The sequence below is a fragment of the Vigna radiata genome, unplaced genomic scaffold, assembly GCF_000741045.1.
Source record: "Vigna radiata var. radiata cultivar VC1973A unplaced genomic scaffold, Vradiata_ver6 scaffold_189, whole genome shotgun sequence".
NCBI classification, from domain to species: Eukaryota; Viridiplantae; Streptophyta; class Magnoliopsida; order Fabales; family Fabaceae; genus Vigna; species Vigna radiata.
In genome coordinates this window covers 279,684-291,153 of record NW_014541997.1, presented here as the reverse complement: position 1 = coordinate 291,153, position 11,470 = coordinate 279,684, and positions in this window count along the sequence as shown.

Below are 11,470 nucleotides of genomic sequence, written 5' to 3'. Positions count from 1 at the left end.
CTCCTACAGCCTCACTCTTACCTGCCCCACACCGTTCGGCCCTAAGTTGCACTCATACCTGCCCGACCGAACTCCCTCCACGGCACTTGGTCCGATCGGTCCGACCGAACCCTCTCCACTACAAATATCATCAACATATACTTGAACAATCAGAAAATGTTTTCCAGCTTTTTTAATAAATAACGTTGAATCAAATTTTCCTCTATTAAAATCATTTTCTAAGAGAAAATTGATAAACCTTTCATACCAAGATCTAGGTGCTTGTTTTAAACCATAAAGTTCATTTTTTAATCTATAGATTCGGTTAGGATGTTTAAAATCTTCAAAGCCCGATGGTTGTTCATCATACACATCTTCTTTGATAAAACCATTTAGAAAAGCACTTTTAACATCCATCTAAAATAATTTAAATTTCATTAGAGATGCATAAGCAAGAAGTAGGCGTATTACCTCTAACCTGGCAATTGAAGCATATGTCTCGTCATAATCTATACCTTCTTCTTGACTATATCCTTGTGCAACAAGCCTAGATTTATTCTTGGTGATATTGCCATCTGTTAAGACTCTAGCAAGTGTACCAGATCGTATCAAGTAATAATAAAACGGTAATTCCGAGTATTATTTCCCAAAGGACTCTTAGGCCTAAAAGTTCGTGTGAACTCTTGATTTCTTAAGACTTGTTAGAACTAAAATTAGGTTTTTTTAATGCAAAACAAAAAATAAACATGTATGAAAAGTTTGATCAATTGACAGTTGGAATATATGGATGAATGGTGTTGTTGGGGGTTTATGATTTCATCCTAATCCACTCGCATATATTTTCAAATTCTACTCAATTCTACTTCTTTATCAAAGTTAGTGCCCCTTTCTATATTCCCCTAATTCCAATATCTTGGTGATTAGAGTCTAATCCTAATTACTAGTTTACTATGTCTAGTCTCCCTAGCAATTAATCATGCATTACATAATTCACACAGAAGCTTAAGGCAATTGGTCCTCCTATCCCTATGTCTAGACCTAACTATACGTATCCATATAGATAGAATAAAAAATCATGCTATTGATTAATGTCTTCAGCAAAACATATAAATATAAGGGAGGAAAAACTCTAACAATTAATGAAATAAAACATATGAATTAAAGTGAGAATTTCAATATATGAGAGTTTCAATAGGGTTACATCATTCCCCCAACAAGAAAGGGGTTTAGTTCACCATAATCATGGTGAAACTAGATGAATTGAATGAAAGATATGAAGATATAACCCTAGATTTGATCAAGTGGAGCTTTCGTATCCAAAATCCCCCTCCAAGGGTTGAGAAAATGTGTTTCTACATCTTCTTCTGCCAAAAGATGACCTCTAAGGGTCCCACTAATCTATTTATAAACTGTGAAAAATTACAAAAAACAAGCCCAAGCCCAAAGTACAGTGCTCAACGCTAGGTTCATCGCTCAACGGTAGGTGTGACACTCAAGTGAGAAGCTTAGCGTTCACGCCCAGGCATCTGGCAGTGCTGTTACTGAAGAGGCCAGCGCTCAGCGTTGGATCTAGTGCTCGGCGGTGGGCGCGACTCTATCTTTTCCCCTCAGTGTTAGCGCTTAAGCGTCTGATAGTGTACAAATTGAAGAAATCAGCGCTCAACGGTAGATCTAGCGCTCAATGTTGAGTGCGATTCCATCTTCACCCCTCAACGTTGGTGCCTAAGCGTCTGAGAGAGTCTGTTCAGCGAAACTGGCACTCAACGGTAGCCTGGCGCTCAACGATAGTTGTGTTTCTTCATTTATGCGTTTTTCCATATTTTCTTGAGTCCAATTCCTTCTTACTTCATTATCCTTCATCCAATTCTCGTTAAGTCCTGTCAAAACAAAGAAAACCAAGCATAATACCCATAAAACCACCTTTGACTCTCATATAACCTAACAAAGACAAAATGCATGATTTCAAACTAGTTTCTAAGTCATAAAGGGTGTGTTTTGAATCAAAATTAAGTATGAAAATAATAGTTTTTGAATCGTTATCACCGTCTTCATCCCGTTTGTTTCTGAACACCCATTTTGTTCCAATTACTTGATGAGTGTCTTTCCTAGGAATTAATTCCCAGACTTGATTTCTTTCAAATTGGTTGAGTTCTTCTTGCATTGCTATACACCAATTTTCATCTTGTAGAGCCTCTTTAATATTTTTGGGTTCTATCTGTGAAACAAAAGCAGCATTCATGCAGTAATTAACTATGTTCCTTATAGTATTTACCCTTTTAGATATGTCGCCAATAATGTTGTCCAATGATAATCCTCTAGGTTGTTGCCATATCTTGTTTCGATCTTCATCTTGAGGATTTTCATCATTCTTTTCGTCATTTGTTGTCTTTGATAAGTCTTCAGTATTACCTGCATCAGATTCTTCTGAATCAAGAGGTTTTGCCTCAAGGTCCACAGTTTCATAAAAAACAACATGCACAAATTCTTCTATTGTGAAAGTCTTACAATTAAAAATTCTATAAGCTTTGCTCGTTAGAGAAAAACCAAGAAAAATACCTTCATCAGCTTTTGAATCAAATTTTCCTAAATTTTGTTTTCCATTATTTAGGACAAAACATTTGCATCTAAAAATTCTCAAATGTGAAACATTTGGTTTTCTACTCTTAAAAAGTTCATAAGGATTACGTTTCAAAATAGGTCTGATAAGCATTATGCTTAAAACATAACAAGCAGTACTCACAGCATCAGCCCAAAATTGTTTAGGAACATTATATTCATTTAGCATAGTACGCGCAAGTTCCTCTAAGGATCTATTTTTTCTTTCTACAACTTTGTTTTGTTGAAGAGTTCTAGGTGTGGAAAAATTATGAGAAATGCCATGTTCTTCACAAAAATATTCAAATAGTTCATTTTGAAATTCACCTCTATGGTCACTTCTAATAGCTTTTATTTTTAAATCCTTTTCATTTTGGACCAAAATCGCAAATTTTTTAAATTCTTTGAAAGCTTCATTTTTAAGAGTAAGAAAGAAAGTCAAAGTATATCTTGAATAATCATCCACAATAACTAAAGCATAATAATTTCCACCAAACCTTTTTATCCTTGAAGGACCAAATAAATCCATGTGCAACAGTTCTAAAGGTTTTAAACTAGAAACAACATTTTTAGATTGAAAAGATGATTTTTCTCGTTTACCCTTTTGACATGCATCAAACAACTTGTCTTTCACAAATTTTAGTTTTGGTAGACCAATTACTAAATCTCTAGTAATGAGTTTATTCAATTGTTGCATATGAATAAGAGTCGCAAGCTTATGCCACAACCATAGATTTTCTTCTTTTACAACTAAACATGAAATATTTTTATTTGATGCATTTTCTAAATCAATCAAATAAATATTGTTATGTCTAATTCCTTTTAGCGCAATTTCAGAAGAATCATTTTTATAAATTGTGCAAGAATTCTGTTCAAAGGTTACCTTGAGTCCTTTATCGCACAATTGACTAATGCTAATTAGATTGTGCCTTAATCCTTCCATGTAGAGCACATATTTGATCATCAAGGTATCTTTGCTTCCGATATCTCGTTTTCCAAATATTCTTCCTTTGTTATTGTCACCGTAGGTGACAAAGCCTTGTTCCTTTTTCTGGAAGCTTGTAAATTTTGTATTGTCTCTAGTCATGTGTTTTGAACACCCACTACCAAGACACCACATGAACTTCCTTGATTTTGATAATTCCTGCAAAACAGAAAGAACAAGCTACTTAGGTACCCAACTACTTTGTATGGGTCCTTTGGGTTAGATTTTTAAAGTTGTTTTGCAACCTAAACATATCTACCACTAGAAACACTATAATGTTTAATTTTACATTTGTTGTAAGTATGACCTTTTCTCATAAAATAAAAGCATGAAACATTATTTGTGTTTCTATAAGTTGTTTCCTTTTCTACCCAAGTTCTACGGATTTTATAATTATATTTATTTTTTATTTTAGGAACATACTTGTTTTTAACAACCTTATTTTGATTTTTACTACATTCTCCTGAGGTTGTATTATCTAACAATTTCTTATGATTATACAAGATTCACATTCATTACTACTAACATATTTACCTTTTTCATAAAATAGAATTTTGTTTTTCAAATTTTTATTCTCCTCAAAAATATTTTCGAAATCTGTTTTTAAATTTTAATTTTCTTTAGAAAGATCTTCAACGTTTAATTATAAATTTTTATTTTCTTCAAGAATGTTTTCAAATTTAAATTTTAATTCTTTGAAGTCCTTTTTCAATTTCTTATGAGGTAAATCTAAATTTTCAGATTCTATTAGTAAGGCAACATATGTTTCATGCAATTCATCTTCACCATATCGACTATAATTATCTGAATTGCTAGAATTATTTACTTGGGTAGCAGTGTCGTCATCTGCCACCAAACAAATGTTAGCCTCTTCATCAAATTCGCTCAAATTAGAAATTGTCTCGTTGTCATCCTCCCAAGCAATGTAGGCCTTCTTTTTCTTGAAGTTTTTATTTTCCTTCTTTTCTTCACCCTTCTTTTGATTTGGGTAGTCAACTTTTAGATGCCCCTTTTCTCCACAGCCGTAGCATCGGTAATTTGAGCCAGATCCTTAGTTTTCTTTCTTTTCATATCTAAATCTTCCTTTACCTCTTGATTTCATAAACCTGTTTAATATTTTGATCAAAAGACTCAAATTTTCTTCATCCTCCGAGTCTTCATCTTCTCTCCTGCTTTTTCTTTTTTCAACTTCGGATTTGAAAGCCGATGTCTTTTTCTTAGTTTTGGCTTCTTCTTCATCGAGTCTTCCGAGGTCAAGCTCATGCTCCCTCAATTTTTCGAATAGTGTCGCCATATTCATTGTATTAAGATTTTGGACTCAGAAATCGCAGTCACTTTCGGTTGCCACGACCTGTCTAAAGATTTCGAAATTTTAATGTTCACCTCATCATTTTCAAATGACTTTCCTAGTCCAATGAGGTGATTGACAATGTTGGTGAAGTGTTTCTGAACATCTGAGATTGTTTCTCCTTGCTTCATCCTGAACATTTCATATTCTTGGATCAAGGTCTTCTTTCTCGCCCTCTACACGTCATTTGTTCCTTCATGAGTTAGTCTCAGCACTTCCCACATCTCTTGAGCGGTTTTACAAACGGAGACTCTATAAAACTCGTCAACAGTTAGAGCAAATGCAATTATGTTTAGGGCTTTCACATCATTTTGAAATCTTTTCTTCTCTTCATCAGTTCATTGAATATGAGGCTTTGGTTCTTGCAAATTGTTAGTAGGAATAAATGGACCACAAGCAATAACATCCCAAATTTCACAATCAATAGACTCAATAAAAAATTGCCTTCTAACCTTCAAGAATGCATAGTTTTCACCTGTGAATAGGGGTGGTCTATTGATAGAAATTCCCTCTGCAAGGGTTTGATATGATCCTTCCATTTGAATAACTATCAAATCGAGCTGCAACGGAATGATTAGCATGGAATAATAACCAAGAGGGGGGGCAGTGAATTGGTTCTTAATTAAGATGTGTGCCTTTTAAAATATCTTCTCAATTTTCTTACTTAGCAAATAATAAATATAAATAACAAGAGTAAGGTAGAGAGAAATTTGCACAGGTAGATTTTATATTGGTCTGGATCTTACCAATCTTACGTCCAGTTGCTAATCCAAAACAGATTAACTTTCCACTAACGCAAAACAATTACAAATAATAATCACACAAAAAAAAAATTTGTAAAAGTTTCGAAGACACCTCTCCACAGGAGATGAACCTACACCTCCTTTGAATGTTCACAAAGGATGAATCACCTCCTTCGAATGCTTAACGAAGGATGAACCTCTTCTAATGACTTCCTTAGCAACACCAAGGATGAATCAGCTATTCCTCCGTCACCGTAGTAGCAAAGTACCAACACCACAGACAAGAGTTTCCTTAGCTGAGCAAGAGCACACAATTCTCACAAAGTTTAGAGTATTTGAGCACAAGGGAAGAGTTGGTGATGATGGATAAGGAGAGCCTTGGTTTTCCTTTGATGTGGCAGGGTTTATCAGGAATTGAATGAAGGAAGTCAAGTAAGGGAGGAATTGGATGCAAGAGAAGGTGGAAAAGTTAAGAAAAGAAGAGTCGCAACCACCGTTGGGCGGTGAAACCACTACCAGGCAGTGTACTCTCTAGGCAATTCTCTGTCAGACGCTCAAGCGGCACCGCTAAGGGGTGGAATTGAGTATCGCACTCACCACCGGGTGGTGGACTCTTCAATGGATTCTCTGGAAGACGTTCAAGTGGCAGCGTTGAGGGGTGAGATGAAGTGTCACGCCTACCGCCGAGCGGTGTACTATTGGGCCTAGGCTAAATTTATGATATTTTTCTGAGTTATAAATAGATTTGCATGAATTAGAGAATCTATCTTTTGACAGAAAGGACGCAAAAACACATTCTTCTCACCTTGAAGGCGGATTTTGGATGCGGAAGCTCCAATCTATCATTTCTAGGGTTATCTTTTGCATACTTTTCAATTAATTCATCTAGATTCACCATGATTATGGTGAACTAAACCCTTCTATTGTTGCGGAATGATGTAATCTTATTTGAGACACTCTTATATTGAAATTCTTGCTTTATTCATATACTTTTGTTTATCAATTGTTAGAGTTTTTCTTCCATTATATTTGCATGCTTTGTTTAAGACATTATTCAATAGCATAATCTTTGAGTCTATCTATATGGACACGTATAGTTAGGTCTAGACATGATGGAATTCTCTTCATAGCAATATTACCTAGACATAGGGATAGGAGGATCAATTGCCATAAGCTTCTGTGCGAATTATGTAATGCATGAATAATTGCTAGGGAGACTAGTCATAGTAAACTAGTAATTAGGAGTAGACTCTATGAACCAAGATATTGGAAATAGGGGAATTTAGAAAGTGGTATTAACGTTGATAAAGAAGTTGAATTTATTAAGAATAGTAGATATTTGAGAATGGATTAGGATAAAACCGCAAACCCCAACAGCATCACTTAGCCATATCGTTTAACTGTCAATTGATCAAACTTTGCATACATATTTATTTTCTGTCTTGCATTTAAAACCTTAATCTTCATTCTAACAAGTCTTAAGAAATCAAGAGTTCACACGAACATTTAGGCCTAAGAGTCCTTTGGGAAACGATACTTGGACTTACCGTTTTATTATTACTTGATACCATTTGATACACTTGTTAGGGTGTTAACAAGTACCAAAGAGTATCTTACAATTCAGGTTCTGGGGAATTGCTCCCAAAAGTAGTATTCCTCAGGAATGAGGATATGAGTTTTGGTTGTCTTAAGCTACTGATCGTAATTCAAAATTAATTATTAGGGATGCAAGGAATTGTGACCTAGTAATTAAGGATAGTCTTTCTTCACCGAGAAGTCGGGTTTTAAGTATTTTAGATAGTGATATTGACATTAATGAAGAAGACGAATTCTTATATGCATGAGAGTAATTATGTGAATTATAAACCCCAACAACATATTCATCCCATATTATCAACATCATTCATTCATTCTACTATTTAGCCTCAATTGATCAAATTGCATTCATGTTTATTTTTCTGCACTTTGCACTCATAAACCCTAAAATATTGTTCTAAAAGTCTCAATTAGTTAAGCAAAAGCATAATTGTCTTGGTCGTGAGTCTCTTGGAAAGCAATACTTGGTCTTACCATGTTTATTACTTTATGCAATTCAGTACACTTGCTGATTCATCAACAATGCTCAGTGCCAACAAAGATGTTTAGTTTGCATGTTCATTTATGCTTTAATTTTTGGATACCTATGCTTGATGTTCTTTGTTATGATGTATTTAGTGTAGGAACTGGGATTGGTATGTAAAATTATATCTATGACCTATGATGAGTATGTGGTATCATTGAATTATTATTTAGTTTGCTCATTAGTGTTTTGTGTTGTATTTGTGGTGTAGATATGGCCTCATCTTCGAAACGTATTAAAACCACTGCTGCACAGACAGAGAAAGAGACGAAGAAAAAAGAACAAGCTTATTCCAACAAATTTCTCTCACATATGCACGAAAAGAATTTTGGGGTGGTTCAAAACCGTAGGTTATTAATGGATACAAAAGTGGGTTTGATACCTCTTATGGCTGCTCAGTTAGAGCGAGAGTTGAGTAGAAGACAATGCAAGAATCTGGCCTCCTACCCTACAACTACTAATATTGTAGTGTTGAAGGAGTTTTATGCAAATGCTAGGTCCTATGGTGTGCATGAAGAGATGTACACGAGCTATGTGAGGGAAAGAGGATCCCCTATGATGCTAACATGATTAACGCATTCTTGGGGACCGAATTGTCAGGAGATGATAGCCAATGTCAGTTCGCCACTTTGATGATAAAAGATGTTCATTATACTAAAGTGGAGCGAACTTTGTGTGTTGAAGGAAGGCATTTTCAGAGGAATATACACCTATGGATGAGTCGATATTTTATCGATTTCACTTAGTTTATTGTGCTAGAATTAATCAGGGAATTGTGCTTAATTGTCCGGTATTTTCCCGTTTCTGTTAATTGTGCTTAATTTGACCGGAAATTCTAATTTTAATTAATTTGAATATTCTGATCTAATTATTTGCATTTTTAATTGCAGGGAAAATTTTTTACAAAGCAGTAGAGGCCACCACAAGTGCACAACCCGCCCTAGATCGATATTCATTCTATGTTCGGACGAGTCTAGCTGAGTTATAACATGATAGTATGCATTGCTTGTTTACTTGTGTGAATATGATTCTTACATTACAAATGTCTTTAGATATCATGTATGCTTTTCAACCTAGCTTACCCTTGCTGCTTTGCTTTCTTTTGTATGCGTGTTTTATTCCTTTTGCAATGATCATCCAACTTTGTATGTGAGCAGAGGGAGAAGACGTTTCACTGGAGCAAACTTTGGATGGGGCCGACATTGCTAATCAGTCTTAGGCAGTATAGATATCTAGTTTCATGTATCTTTTTGAGATACTCTATATATGTAAATAAAGTTTTCAATCCTACCTATATTTTGGGATGGCTGTATATTTAATACTATCCTTTGTTAACTCCTAACTCCTTTCTCATATTAAAATTGTTGACTTCTATTATATTATATGTTTAGTATAATATTTAGGATGTCACATTTTTAACCATATTTTTAATTACCATATTTTTAATTTTCATTGTAATTGTACTATTTAAGAGGAGAAAGAAGAAAAAAATATTTTGGATAACTCGTTTTAAAAAAATATTACATGTATCTAAACAACTTATTCTAAAAGTATTGTAACAACCCCAAAATATAAATTTATTCTACATATAGAATTATCAACAGAAAAAAATATACATACACACAAACAAACATATATATATATATATATATATATATATATAAAACGTGCAATATTAGTTGATTTTTTTTTTCTGTTGCTGTTTTTGTTCAACTTTCACTCTTTTCTTATTTCATCATAAAAGAAATCAATGAATAATTAAATGTAAATATTTGTTTTTTTATTTGATACTAAAATATATTTTTATCTTTTTATTGTATAATATTTTCTTATGAATATAAAATAAAAATTTAATAATGTGTGTTTATTTTAATTGTAACTTAACTATTATATATTTTTCTTAGTTTTGAATATTTTTAAAATAAATATACTTACGAAGAATAAAAAATATTCAATTTAGAAGAAAACACAAATTAATTGTAACTTAACTATTATATATTTTTCTTAGTTACACGTGAATATAAAAATAACACAAATTCAATTTTTTCACCTATTTTAAATGTGATGATACTAATGATCCAATTATTTACTTTAAATTTATAAATTTTTTGTACTATTTTTTCTGTCCAAAATTGTTGGTGAAGATCACATTATATATTTTGAGGAATCCTAGTCAAATGAATACAAGAAACATATATAAACATACATATATAGTGTGTAGTCACGATCCTTAGTGTAAAAGTTTTTCAAAATAAGAACATTCTTGAGTTCTAGTTATCAAGTGCAAGAAAAAAACTACTTCATATACATTAAATTAAACTCAAAACAAAAATTTCAAATATAACCACCACTCCTAGGGTCTCTTCTCTAGCACCTGCAATCTCATGTGCTCACACCATAATAGTAATCATAGCAAAAGAAAAACACATAACTAACAAAGTAAAGAAGGGCAAGCTAATGATACATTGCCTATACATAAATAAATTTAGTATAAAATGATCTATGATGATAATTTACCAAACTAAACTAACAATTAATTTTGCACACATCACATTATAAGACTCTCTAAGTGAGTGTGTGTGTGTGTGAGTGTGTGTATGTATGTATGTATAGTTTAGATTCAATTATCCTAATTTATGCATTGACTCAGAATTTAGAAGCCTTGCACATATCATGTAAAAATGAAATATTGAAATGTTACAATCAAGTAATGGTCATGATTCTTCCTCCCATAACAAGATAAGTTCACTTATAATTATCCGAAAAGGAGTCTTCTACTCCACATCTTACTATAGGAACCTCCTTCAACTGTCACCACCTAGACTTCATTCTTTATATAAGACTATAAGTCTAGTGGAGTTCAGGATGACTTCAAAATGAGTATTCCTAACCAATGCATAATATTAAACTAACTTGTCATAACATTCTTCCTTAGGAATGATATTTCCATACACTTAACATAGCACTCAAAATCAATATATCTCAACACTTTATCTTGAAATTCCACCTTAAAACCCTTACATCATTCTTATTATAATTTCCCAGCAATTTCTTCCATAGTTCATCATACATATTAGCTTAAAAATTTTATAAACTTACCCAACAAACTTGCCCTAGAGGATCACTCGCTCAACATTTTCGTATCTTGCTCAGCAAGTCCAACATTGAACAAAATACAAGATAATTCCCTTGCGAGAACAAACTCATCCAGTGAGTCCTCCTTTCCCTAACTCTTTGTCAAACTCAAGTTTAGTTTTCACTCAACAAGAGTCTACTTACACAATGAGTAAACCTCCACTAACTCTTTACCAAATTTAATTTCAGCATTCACTCAATAAAAAAAAAACTTACCTAACGAGTCTACATAACGCAAACACACAAATATGCATAATCATATAATAACACTTACTTTGATAGTTTATTTTATGCTTCATATTAATCACTAACACGCCAATTTAATTTTAAAACCACTTATATAAGCTAAAAATATCACATTCAAAAATTCATTCCCAACTTATAATCTCAATATCAAATTTCACACACACACACATATATATATATATATATATATATANGCTAAAAATATCACATTCAAAAATTCATTCCCAACTTATAATCTCAATATCAAATTTCACACACACACACATATATATATATATATATATATATAATTTTACGTACTTCATTTCCTTTATAATATA